Source organism: Jaculus jaculus, chromosome 1 (genome assembly GCF_020740685.1).
Source record: "Jaculus jaculus isolate mJacJac1 chromosome 1, mJacJac1.mat.Y.cur, whole genome shotgun sequence".
In the NCBI taxonomy this organism is placed as follows: Eukaryota; Metazoa; Chordata; class Mammalia; order Rodentia; family Dipodidae; genus Jaculus; species Jaculus jaculus.
This window is the reverse complement of record NC_059102.1, coordinates 97,284,743-97,299,108: the sequence shown is the minus strand read 5'-3', so window position 1 is coordinate 97,299,108 and position 14,366 is coordinate 97,284,743. Positions and strand designations below refer to the sequence as shown.

Here is a 14,366-nt window from a genome sequence, read left to right as displayed (position 1 = left end):
GAGGCTTCCTTTGCTTCATATAGTAATCATGGAGCACCCCTCTCTCAAGGGAGGAGAGGAGAACTTTAAGATGTATATAAAGCTTGCAAGAGAGTACAGAGATTGTAATTTAATGCAATAGCCACAAATACTACAAATGATAAATATTTCTGCTTTAAGTAAGTACTCTGAACTCAATAGAGTACAATAGGAAAGGATTGACTTTAATCATTTTAATTTTGACAATATATAAATGTTCATGGCATGTGATTTTACATACTTTAAACTTACTTTAATTACTAAACTAATAAAATTATTTCTTGTTTTGTTTACTTGAAAGAACTTATTCTGCATTCTATTATTATATTATCTAAAGTACCATATTCTGATATTAGTATAATGGCAAGAATTTAAAATATTACAATCACTAATAACATTTGGATGTTTTATTTCATTGAAACTCTTAAATCTATTTCCCATAATTGGTTAGATCATATTTTGCTTTTTAATTCCTTCAGCTCTTTAATATAATTTAAATGATGAACATTTCCTTGGGAAAACCAGGAGTCATTCTCCTATTTGACTTTAAGACCATTAGCACTTTCACAGCTTCTTCATGTGTATTACATCGAAAAAGAAGGTTTTCTTGAGGTTCAAATGCAAACTCCAAAAAGCATTGGCACATTTTTTTTTTAATTTGGAAAACAATGGAGGGAGATGATTCTATGATACAAATACATGACTTCATTAAAATTTTGCCAGTAGCTGGGCATGGTGGTGCATGCCTTTAATCTCAGCACTCAGAAGTCAGAGGTAGGAGGATCACCATGAGTTCAAGGCCACTCTGAGAAGACAGAGTGAATTCCTGGTCAGCCTGGGCTAGACTGATACTCTACCTCAAAAAAAAAAAAAAAAATGCCAGTATAGTTTCCTATTTAGCTTTCTGAAAGTATAGGGATGTAAGTTAACCAATATATTATAGATTAACATAATTATATGGCTATAAATTAGGACTTTCAAAGTACTTGAAACCAACTAGTTATCATGAAGTTTAAGAAAAATGCCTTCCAATTCAGCTAATGACTTATTGATAAGAGGGTATGATGAAAGTAAAAAAGATCTCATGCAGTCATAAATTTAAAATTTGTTGGAAATAGTGCATATCACCAAAGTCCTGGAATAAATCCGTATTTTATGAACTGAGGTGATGTATGACTTTACTTTTTAGTGGCAATGCATGTTACCCACATTCCGAAATTTTACCAGTCTATAAAAAAACTCAAAATGCCGGAAAAACCTTAATTTAGTTCTGTGCCTTATAGTGTTAATATTTAACATAACAAAATGACTTCATAAAAAAACTCATAATTTTAGGCTTCTGTTTAGCTGTGAGTAAAAAACAAAGTTCAATGTGTTTTTTGAATTATTTTCAGTAAAATTTGGCTATAAATCCAAATTTCAGAGTTGTATAGAGGCAGTGAAATAAAGGAAAAAATAAATATATTTTAAATACATAGATAAATAATAATGTGTAAATACAATTAGTAATTGTCTTGTCAAAAAAGAAGTCACCTCTTTCTGAGGATGTATTTTAATTCTTTACAAACTATCTTTCTGAATTGTAATAATCATCAATCTGAAGAAAGGGCAAAATAAACAATTTGACCCAAAATATAAACAAACAACTATCCTTCTATAATCCTTTGAAGTTAATCTTATTAGTTATTGAAAAAATAATACATTGTACAATATCATATACAATGATAAGATTTCTCTGTATCCTTTGAAACTTAAAGGCTACCTGCTTTGAAGTGAGCAGAAGATGCATACACTGCATTTTTATCATTTATATTAGCTTCATGTTCATTTTTGTGCTCTGTTGTATCAGTGACACCTGTTTTTATGGAGATATAATATATCTTACTGTAAAGTAAAGACAGTGTCAAGGCTTCCCAATTCTGTCTCTGAAAAGTTTATACCAAAGCTATAAAAATTTTCACTGTTGCTAGGCTTAGTAGCAATTTTTCTTTTGTAAAGCAGTTTTAAAGCACAGGTTTGCCTGGCTCAGGATTATATTACTATATGTTCATACAAAAAAGCAATATTAAGCTATAAAGACAAGATATAAAAGGTAAAATTTTTCCAAAGCACTTTTGATAATAGTTTCTTCCATGTAATGGGATATGTGGTCTCCAAGGTAGTTCATGAAAACCATTTAAGTATCACCTGTGTATATAATATATTTATCCTTACTCATTTTAGAGAGCAGTGGATACACAAACCCGTGCAGCCATCATAATCTGAGAGCTTCTGAGGTGCCATCCTGAGAAAGCAGCTGATCTAGCATGAATATTTTCACTGGAATCTCAAATATTTTCTGTCCTATATATTTATCTGCCCTCCATATTATTTGAATGCCTTTCGCATCATATGCATGATAGTACATAAAGAGAAACAACCTCCCTTGCCTTTTCCTAAAGTAGCTTCCATTAAATACCAAACAAAAACATGTGAATAGCTTATTCTAGACAAATATATAAAACCTTTACTGAAATATATAAGCAATAGTCTTTAGAAAAGTGATGAACTATAAATATAAGTGATGGCTATAAATTAGGACTTTCAAAGTACTTGAAACCAACTAGTTATCATGAAGTTTAAGAAAAATGCCTTCCAATTCAGCTAATGACTTATTGATAAGAGGGTATGATGAAAGTAAAACTGATAGAAGTGTGTAAAACATTTTATGAAAGAAGCATTTCAACTTTAAAAACTGGATTGGGAAGAATTTTAACTTATAAGAAGGTGGTCTGTAAATATTTGAATCTTAGGTCACAGTCTGACAAAGTCCCCAAAGAATATAATCATTGTGTGTGATGAATGAAACATTTGAATATGGGGCATAGAATAAGATGCAGGAAAGTCTGGAATATAGGTGATGGGTGGGCTGGAAGGTTTCACATGAAAAAGTATGGTTAAATATACAATAGTGAAAGGAATATGACCTAATTGACACTCTATCCTAGAAGAGGGTTGTGTGGAGACAGAAAAGGTATGTGCAGATAAGAAAGACAAACTAAGAATGTTCCCTTCCTTTGTTGTAGCTCACTGTACCACAGTGTCTAGAATATTCCCAAACACTGACCATTATTCTGTGACATGCTAAGTTAGTATTTTTTAGTGGTAGTCAACACACTTCTGTATAGGCATAATTTTTACATTATAGATATGATTTTTAGAACTCTTTACACAAATAATAATTCCACCTGCATGATTTTGTCACAGCCATGTGTGTGTATACACATAAACACACACTAAACACTCAGAAAATGCTTGCAATTGAACTTCAGATTACCTTCTTGAAATTTATGCTTCAGTTAAGATGGGGGCAGTTGCAACCCTACTTTATTTCCCTTTTGAGACTTTTTTCTCTCAGGCTTTATCCTTCCCCTCATTGCTTTATCATCATATTAGCCATGATGTTTCTTTCCTCAGGAACACAGCATGTATTGCAGGCACATGTTTATGGCTAGAAAGCAAACCAACTCTACTAGATATGTATGATTACTTCAACCTAATTAAGTAATTCTGCTGAAACTATCACATCCTTCCCATCACAACACACATGTGGAAAAAATAAGATGGAACACTTTGAGGCTGCAAAGAAACTGAAGAAGTGAGATTGAAGAAGAAGCAAAGACCAAACTAAGACTAACGTTCCATCCTTCAGTGAGCCGGGCATATTGTACCTCCAGATGAGGAGACTCCCACCCCGTAGCATCACTTGTCTTCACTTATTGCATTGGCTATTACTGTCACTGCAAGGCTTTCTAGAGCATACCTACATCATTGTATTTTGTGTATCTATTTTAAGACCTGGTCTTTTGTAGACCACATCAAATCCAGTCACTTCACTCTAAAGATGCAGAGTAAGGGAGATAATGTTATTGTCCAATGAAATGTTTATTGAGTCTGAAATGTGTTTTCCTTGAGCCTGAAATGTGTTTTCTTTCATGGAGTCCTAATTTCAGAAGTCCTCATACATCATATATTTCTTATGTCAGATATATATGTCTAAAATGGGAGTTACAACTGCCATGTTTTTGTTTTGTTTTGTTTTGTTTTGTTTTGTTTTGTTTTTAGCAGTGGTAAGCATGCCTCCCTCTCACTGGTGGGATTTGTTGCATTTGGTTTAGAGTGTGCACTATTGGATTAAGGATGTCTTGTTCTCTCATGGTTATCTGTATTGCTAATATTTAGTAATATACTTTTTTGAGGTAGGGTCTCACTATGGTCCATGCTGACCTAGTCTCAGGGTGGCTGCAAACTCATGGTGATCCTCCTACCTCTGCTTCCCAAGTGTTGGGAACAAATATGTGCACCACCACGCCCGGCTAGTAATATACTTTTTAATGTTTTTTTTTTTATTTTTCTAATTAGTTTTGTCCTAAGCGAATACAGTCAGTTTGGTACCATTATTAGGCTCATCCCTCACCTGCCCCTACCCCTTGGCCCCTCCTTGTTGAGGTATATGGGTCATGCATTCTGGAGTTAGCCCACAGTTATGGATAGGATAATTGTCTCTGCATATCATGACCCAACATGTGGCTCTGACATTCTTTCTGTGCCCTTTTCTGCAAAATTCCCCTGAGACATGTTGGGTTCATTTTGGGTCTGATTCAGTGATGAGGTATTGGGGGGCTCTGGGTCTCTGGCTCGCTTATTTGGTAGGAGTTGATTTTTCTCTGTGTTGGTCTCCTTCCCCCTTGTGCTGGTATCTGGTTCATCAGAAAAACAGCACCCTTGCTTGTTTCACCAATTTTTCCTAGTTTCAGTCAGGGCCCTTTTGAGGTATGATGGGGTGGCTCTCTCCTTAGGATCTACACCTATCTGAAAAAGAGAAGCAGATTTTCCAATGGAGAGTAAGTTAGCACCAGACAAATGAGATAACCCTTACTTTTTAATAGAGAATTTCATAGGTATAGGCCCTCTTGTAGCCCACAATTGAAGGTAGCTTGATAATGGAGAGTAGGCTTATGTTTGGATATGGTTCTGACTTGTTTCCCAGCTCCAGCTATAGGTCCCATACCACTGAGGGAATGAGTTATCCAAATTGAGAGCAGTTGGTTCCCCACCATGGCTGTGTGCCACTAGTGCACTTGTGTGGGCATCACAACAGGTTATTTGCTGCTAAGTAGGTTAGACCATGAGTTGCTTGGACAGATATTGGTCATTTCCCCCAGTTGCCCATGTAGCACCTTCTGGCCCTAGACACGCTGACTGGGCACTGAATCTCTTCCAGCTTCCAGCCATGCCATTCCATTTTATGTGTCAACCACATAAGGTGTCTTCAGCAGTAGGGTCTTATCACTAACTTTTGGTGGGTCATCAAGTACTTGGACAGAAATCTGTCTTTCTTTTCGGAAACCTTGTAGGTCTCTCTGATCAAAAGCTCATTCTGGGTGATAGCCCCATACTGGTACTGGGAGTTACAGGTCAGTGCCCACTAAGAAAAGGAAGAAAAAAATAATTCATATAAAAGAGTTATCGAGAAAAGAGAGAGAGAGAGAGAGAGAGAGAGAGAGAGAGAGAGAGAGAGAGAGAATCTGTATAAGATTAAGGTCAGTCTTCTTTTTTTTTAATATGTTTTTATACATTTTTCATTTATTTATTTGAGAGTGACAGACACAGAGAGAAGACAGATAGAGGGAGAGAGAGAGAATGGGCGCACCAGGACTTCCAGCCACTGCAAAGGAACTCCAGATGCGTGCGTCCCCTTGTGCATCTGGCTAACGTGGGTCCTGGGGAATCGAGCCTCGAACTGGGGTCCCTAGGCTTCACAGGCAAGCGCTTAACCGCTAAGCCATCTCTCCAGCCCCAGTCTTCTTATAGTAACATATATCAGTACCAAAGGAATGTGAGTATGGAAGCTTCAATGAAAAATCAGGGGAAATTGGAAAAACAAAAAGGAAATTCCTATTATCTTTATAAATAAATTATGGTTCTACTCCACAGGCTTTCACAAACATTGAATTATTAATTTTCACAGGACCCATATGATTCAAAGAAGGAAGTAAGATTTTCTATTTTCTGGCTTTTTCCATACTGTTGGGTAGGAGTCTTCATATATGCCAAAGACAAAGATATGGAGAAAGAAATTACTAAAATTCTTCCATTACATCTAACTACCCTTTTCTATTTTGAAAACAATGTTTATAGGTTATATATGACCCCCAAATTATCATGTTTTTAGGCATTAATTTTAAGAAAGACCAAGGTTTGCATCCCAGCTTTGACACAAATTACATTATCTTTGATAAGTTATCCTCTCAGAGAATTAATTTCCAATCAGTAATGTATAGATAATAATATTGGTCCCATGATGTGATTGTGAAGTTTAATTTAGGTCATACATGTAAGACACTTAAGAATGTGCCTGATAGTTGATAAGCTTCTGAATCATTATTGTGTAAAGTCTATGTATGGAATATGTTACCTAAAAGTCCATTTGTTGAAGCCATATATAAGAATATTTTGATCTGTCTCCAAAAATAAATGAAAATTATGAAAGAATGCAGATAGCACATTAGGTAAGCACTCAGTAAGTGTTACTTGCTTTGATAGCAGTTTTTATAATTCAGGTTTTAGTGTTTTCTTCTTTGGACTCTTTGAAATAATCGTTTCCTATTTTGTCAACTTTTTAATAATAATGACAATTCTGTAAGTCATGGTTAGAGTTATAAGTTTGACATTGTTTTCTTTTGTTTTTTAATTTTTTATTAATTAGTTTTGTATTCAGCAAATACAGTCAGTTTGGTACCATTATTAGGCTCATCCATGACCTACCCCTTCCCCTTTGGCCCCTCCTTGTTGAGGTATATGGGTCATGCATTCTGGAGTTAGCCCACAGTTATGGGTAAGATAAATGTCTCTGCATATCATGACCCAGCATGTGGTTCTGACATTCTTTCTGCCCCCTCTTCCACAAAATTTCCCTGAGCCATGTTAGGTTCATTTTTGTTCTGCTTCAGTGATGAGGTTTTGGGGGCCTCTGAGGCTCTGGCTCTCTGATTTGGTAGAAGTTAATTTTTCTCTGTGTTGGTCTCCTTCCCCCTTGTGCTAGTATCTGGTTCATCAGGAAAACAGCACCCTTGCTTGTTTCACAAATTTTCGTAGTTTCAGCCAGGGCCCTTTTGAGGTATGATGGGGTGGCTCTCTCCTTAGGATCTACATCTATCTGAAAAAGAGAAGCAGATTCTCCAATGGAGAGTAAGTTATCACCAGGAATTTGAGGAAAAATGGTTGAACCTGAAACAGATCATTCTCATTGAACTTACCCAATCACAGAAAAAAATCACCACGTAGTCTCACTCATCTATTTCACTTAGCCCGAATCTACCCAAGATACCTTAAATATACAGCAAGCATCTCGTGGACTAGACACTAGGATGGATGGGGAGAGAGGGGAGGGCATAGAAGGGGTAGGAACCACAAATCTAGATCCCAACAGCAAAACCATAAAATTCTACTTCCTAAAAGGCAAACCAAATGACTGAACCTTCTCCAGGCCCTTAGAGAGAACACCTGAACCACAAGACACTGGAGAGTGTAGGATCTAGGCTAACCTTAATCTTCTACATATTCCCTCCCTCCCTCTCCCTCTCTCTCTCTCTCTCTCTCTCTCTCTCCTCTGTAACTCTTGTATATTATTTATCTTTTTCCTCATTTTCTAGTAGGCACTGACCTGTAACTCCAATTACCAGCATGGGGCTTTCATCCACAATGAGCTTTTGATCAGAGAGACCTACAAGGTTTCCTAAAAGACAGACAAATTTCTGTCAGAGTACTTGATGACCCACCAAAGGTTGGTGGTAAGACCCTACTGCTGAAGACACTATATACAGTTGACACGTAAAATGGAATGGCATGGCTAGAAGCTAGAAGAAAGTCAGTCCCCAGACAGTCAGCGCGTCTAGTGCCAGAAGGTGCTACATGGGCGACTTGGAAAATGACCAATATGTATCCAAGCAACTCATGGTCTAACCTACTTAGCATCAAATAACCTGTTGTGATGCCCACACAAGTGTAATAGTGGCACACAGCCATGGTGGGGAACTAACTGCTCTTGATTTGGCTAACTGATCCCTCAGTGGTATGGGACCCATAGCTGGAGCTGGGAAACAAGTCAGAACCATATCCAAACATAAGCCCACTCTCCAATATCAAGCTACCATCAATCATGGGCTACAAGAGGGCCTACACCCATTGTTTTCTTTTTAACAATGAATTACTTATAACCATAGTGAGTGCTTTGGTATTTTGCTATCATTTTCTCACTCATTAAAGATGATCAGAATGGTATAATTACCCAAATAAATTAATAAGACATATTGAAAATCACTAAATTTAATACTAACATATATGTTACAATAGCACAATAGCATCCTAATATTTTCACATTATTCTCTAATTTGGAAATGCTAGCTTAATTTATACTCATGGAGTATATCTTTAGGAATTCCTAAACATTAGTCAAGCAGTATCTGTAATTACACCTTTAACCTCTTTTATTACATATGGAAGAAGACTGCTATTAAGTTAAAAATTACATGTACAAGTATTTATTAAGCTAAAGGCATGGCCACACTGAAATTATTTTCTAAAAAAAGATGAACTGAAAATATTTAAAAATACTATGAAAGCATAAATATTTCATGGTAGAAATGCAGTAAAAGTTTGGTCAAATAATCCATGATTCAGCTATAAAATAAAATTACAGGGCTGGAGAGATGGTTTAGTGGTTAAGTGCTTGCCTGTGAAGCCTAGGGACCCTACTTTGATGCTTCATTCCCCAGGACCCACATTTGGCCGAATACGCAAGTGGCGCACATGTCTGGAGCTCATTTGCAGTGGCTGGAGGCTCTGGCGGGGCCATTTTCTCTCTTTCTCTGTCTGTCACTCTCAAATAAATAAAAATAATAGTAATAAAATAAAATTACATAGCTGTTAACATGAATAAGGTATATTCTTGTAAATGGACATGGGAAATGACTATGGTATATTAAAGTGAAACCAGCTATTGATAGAAATGTATAATATGACTCATTTAAAAGTATGTGTTTGCTTATGTTTGTAAATGCATAGAAAATTCTTACTGGTTTTCTTTGAACAGTGTAGATGACATGAATCCACTTTATAATTCTGTATTGCATATTTTACACTACATTACTTTCAAATTTTAAGTAAAATAATGAAAACTTGGAATTAAAACTGCATTAAGCAAAGTCAAATAATATGCTAAAACTAACTGCTATGTTATCTAACACTGGGCTAGAAAAAGGGGATAAATAAAAAACAATTCCAAAAGTTTTAGGAACATGTTTTGTGTACTATTGGCTGTGAGCAGCCCCACTCTTCTTTGCAAAAGCAGAACCCACATCAGCAAGGATGTGTAGGAAAACCTTGTGGACTGAATATCAGCAGTCAGATTTGAAATGTGAATCAACCAAAGCTGAATCCAGGGATGCTGGGCAAATGGCCTTGGAGAATTGGTGAGTGTGCCTCTGGGACAATGTAGGACAATGAAATAATTCCTCCTCCCTGGGTAGAACACTGCAGCCCAAGTGAGAGGACGAGGGAGCTGATGGTGGCCAGGACTTCATCATGCTTGTGCTGGGAAAATAATAGTCAGGTGATAGAAGCTGAATAGAAAACCAAACAGCCACCAGAGGCTAAATGTTGGATAGTGTACCAGTGGTTTTGGACTGAAGGGTAAGAAATTACTCATTAAGCAACTGAACATTTCACTAGAAAGGAAGTACCCATTAGGGTTGAAACTGAAAAGTAAGACTGTTGTAGTCAGTCTTTACAATCTCTTTGGCAAAAATGCAAGAAAATAACCAATACCTGAATGTATCACATCTCTTTCCACTGAATTGATATAGTAATAGTAATAAAATGATAAAGATTATGTCTTTTCCATAAGTCTATCACTGCAATGGATAGTTACGTAGTTACATATGGCATAATAACAGGCATATCTGTGTTATTTTAATAACTGAGAGCTAGGATAGTTAATTTACCCAGGCTTATACAGCTAATATGCATACTGGTTCTTCTCCCAAGATCTTTTTTTAACAAGACTTATGATCATTCCATAACATTTTTCTGTTTTTCAGCTTCAAAAACTGACAATCCAGTTTCACTGCCATTATGCTTGCAATTTTCTCTATTATATGATAAATTAACATAATACTGTGATTTGCTGCTACTTGCATGTGTGTTTCTTTGTTTTGTATTTAAAAGTTATTTAAGGGGAAGAATTTATATTGTGTGTTTATATATATATATATGTTCCATTACTACTAGCGAGGCAGTAGGCCATGATTCTTGACAAGGTTTGCTGATAATACTGTCAACAACAATGTGTTTTCTCCTTTTATCAAATAACTGAACATGCTTGTGTAAATTTTATGGACAGTATTTGACATAATTTTGAGTCTAAATTTCATATGTGTGAATTAGTTGCATTTTTAACAATATTTGCATAAGTGGCCAAGTTAAGCATTATGTCAAGGCTGGTGAGAAAGTGGAGGGTGGAGTGGTTGCTGCACAAGCCTAAGTAATAAGTTCAGATCACCAGAAAATATTTAAAGCCAGTTGTAGTAGTGGACATCTGTAATCCTAGTGTAGCCTTGAAGAGAAGGGAGGTAGAGATAGTAGAAACTTCCAGAAGCACATGAGACAGCTACCCTGGTAATCACAGCAATAAACAAGTGACCCTTTGACCTCCACTTTCATGCTGTGGCATGTTCAATCTCTCCCCCCCTCCCGATCTCACACACATACACACACATCATACACACTCAAAAATCACTTCAATGCTACTTTTAAAAATTTATTAGAGATTTTCTTTGCTCTTACAGAAAGCACCAAATTGGCTGTTTTCTAACATATGTTCTATGAAAGACAGGTTTACCAGTGTATGCTCCATATACAGTGGTCTTGTTTTACTAGTGTGTCCAGTTATGATAGAGTGTTCCTAAACAAGGGCACAAAAATAAAGAGTGGCTTTGCCTGCTTTGTGGGAAGTTTTCAGGGATTATTGGTAATCCAACACAGATTATCACTCCAGAGCTAAGAATTAAAGCCTTATCTAGATACATTTTAACTCTCCCTTAACTCTCTTCTGTTTTTCCATCATCACCTTCTTTTCCTTTCCTTTATACCCTTAATGTTTTTCTTCTTCCCCATTACCTCTCCCACTTCTGAACATGCTAACATTTTATACTCTGGGCTTGCTGTATTTAAATCTATACTGACCATCGTCTACATTAGTATATTCTTCTTTGAGACATCAATGTTACCAAATAAACTTATTGTTTTCATTTACTTGAACAAATTCTGAACACTACTTTCCACTCTTTCTTCTTCTGTACAAAGAGGGTAGTATATTTGAGGTAACTTGTGAAGATGGAGTTCCTTTTATGAAAGCATTTCCTGCTGAAATAGTCCCACTTTCAGATGAATTTTTATTTAGTTATTTGTTGTTTTTTATTTATTTCTTTGTTTGTTCATTCTTTTCTTGGCTTGTTAAAGACAAAGTATATAGCTAATTAGCCCAGGTTAGTCTTGAACTCACTAGGCAGCCCAGGCAAGCAATAAACTTGTAATGATCTGCTTATCTCAGCCTTCCAATTTTCCTATTCTTAGTAATTTAATTCTATATTCAGTTTCAATTTTGTAAATTCAGGTTCAGCCTAATAAGGAAACCAGAGGTAGCCCATGTCAGATTGCACCATAATCACCGTCATCAGCACCATCACCAGGAATTTTTATTGTGAATCTTCTTTGTGTAGGTTCTGGGCCAGGAAACAGCTTCAATCTATCTGTTTTCCCTTCCAGATATATTAAATATGGTGTTTATTTTAAATGTTACCCTTAACTTCAAGGAAATTATGATGCCAATGACAAGAGAAACAGATATGTAGCATGATCAAAAGAAAAGCAGCACTTTATCTGTCAACCAGGTGCTAACAATACCTATGCAGATTCCAGCAAGGGATCATAGTGGGCTACATACTCATGAAGAATGTGGATCATTTTAAAGGATAAAAAAATCTCCTATTTGAGAAGAAATGGTAGGGTATCTTGGGCAAGGTACAATTAGGGTTAAAGATTCAGTATAAAACATGTGGTTTGTTTCAGGGAGACAAGATGGATAAGTATGATTATATGAGGCTATTTAGTAAGAATAAACACAGAGAGCTATCGGCAAAGATATTTGAGATCAAGATTGTAGAGGACCTTTAAATGTGGCCAGCCACTGAGATTTTTAATTAGCTAGGAAAATTTGGAATAGTATGCTTAAGGAATCCTAAACCAGATAAGCATATCTTCTATAAATTATTCATTTTATCAATTATTCATTAAGTAGATAGATAAAGATAAAGTATTGAGAAAAATGTGACACACTTGAGATTGGGAGTCTGAATGAGTTTGGGGCAACCAATTTTAAATGAAGAAACATCCAGATAGGATACTACAAGATACAGTTTGATGGAGCTGGCACAAGGGTAAGAGGAGACCAAGGACTTTGAATTACATCATTTTTGTTGTTGTTGTTAATGCATAGTGTATGTACATAACATGATTCACTGTGCTATTATGGAATGAAATCCTACACACATATTATGTTTCATTGCTTGGCCCGATCTGGAAAAATAAAGAAATGGAATTTTATATGGTATGACTCAGACATTTTTCTATGGGTAAAGATGGCTTCCAATTGACTCTATAGCAGATGTCAGGTAGGCATCAAATAAGCCAGTCCTTGTTACTGTTGCTACTGCTTCTGCACCAGCTTATGCAGGGACACCCAAAGCATCCAGGAAAAGTCAGATTAGCAGCAGGTATACCCACATCATTTCCTGGGGACTCAAAGGTGCTTTATTTTATTGTCAGTATTTATAATGGTGTTTCAAAAATGTCCCAGAATTAAACAAGACAAAAGTAAATTACCACCTACCATAATGAGCTTGCCACATCATCATCCAAGTTCTCCACTTGTGGACCTTCTCTAGCTCTCTAATTTTCTTTCTTTGTAGACTTATACAGTCCTGTTAGTTCTCTCCAGCTTCAATGCAACACCAACATTTTCTAACAAAATTCATATTATAACCTCTTTCTCTTAAAAACTGTGTTTCTGAGAGCCATCCAGATACCAGGACATATTGAGCAACATGGAAAGATGTAATCAATGCTTCAGTCACCAGTGGGAGTTTTTTAAATCTGAAAGACAGAACGAAAGAGAGTTTTTTTTTTTTTTTTTTATAGTGATCCTGTAATACAACTCCCTTACTTCAGGCTTGTATTTTATTCATTCAAAGCCTACATCAAATGCAAAACTGACTTTGTAATTCCCATGCACTTAAGGAAAAGCATTTATGTCAATGTATTATAGGAAGTCTTCATGATATAGCTTCTTTTATATCTCAAGACACATGCTTTCCAAGAATATCTCTAACCTTTTGCCTCATTGCTCCATCACAATGTTTTTCCTCCCCAGCTGTAAAACCTGTTTTTTCATTGCCTTTCTGCCCGCCTTGATGAGTTGTCCACAACATCTCTTTCCTCACTGGAAAGTGAGTCCTTTATCAAACACTAGTTCTTATTTGTCTTTGTTTTCCAGAACATTTATATCTCCAGATCTGGCATCAGTTTTGATTTTTAGAAATCAAATCCTAATCCTCTTTGTCTTTTTTTTTTTTTTTTTTAAGTGAAATGCTTCTATGGGAGGTGAGGAGCAGTGGGTTCTAGAAAGCCTAGTAAAAAGATGTTATAGGCTGGCAAATATAATGTAAGTTGTTAGTATTAAAAGCAAATATTCTTTTGGGAAACCTTGTAGGACTCTGATCAAAAGCTCATTGTGGATGATATCCACCTGCTGGTACTAGGAGTTACAGGTCAACGCCCAAGAAGAGGAAAAAAAAAAAAAGAAAAAAGAAAAAAAAAGATAGAGAGTTGAGAGAGAAGAGGGTGGAAGAGAGAGAGATAGAAACAGAAACAGGAGGAGATAAAGGTCAGTTTTCGTCGTACTCTCTCTAGGACCTTGTGAATCAGGTGTTCCCTCTAAGGGCCTGGTGAAGGTTCAACCATTTGGTCTGTCTTTTAGGATGTAGAGTTATAGTAACAACTTACTGTATTAATTGAACACACACACACACACACACACACACACACACACACACACAACTTCTAATCTGTGGCAAAAAATAATAAATGCCATGAGATCCCTGAAAAGAAAATTCTGTCCTCAGCACTAAAAATATTACAGATGGTATTCAGTGTGTCTCAAAACTGTGATTTCATAAAAATTTTAGTATTTG

General features: G+C 36.1%; 1 protein-coding gene across 4 annotated transcripts in view; it reads left to right on the top strand.

The window, feature by feature from the left end:
• Lingo2 (leucine rich repeat and Ig domain containing 2) overlaps positions 1 to 14,366 on the top strand; it is a 1,280,444-nt gene that overhangs the window by 904,205 nt on the left and 361,873 nt on the right. The gene's annotated exons all lie outside the window — the stretch shown is intronic.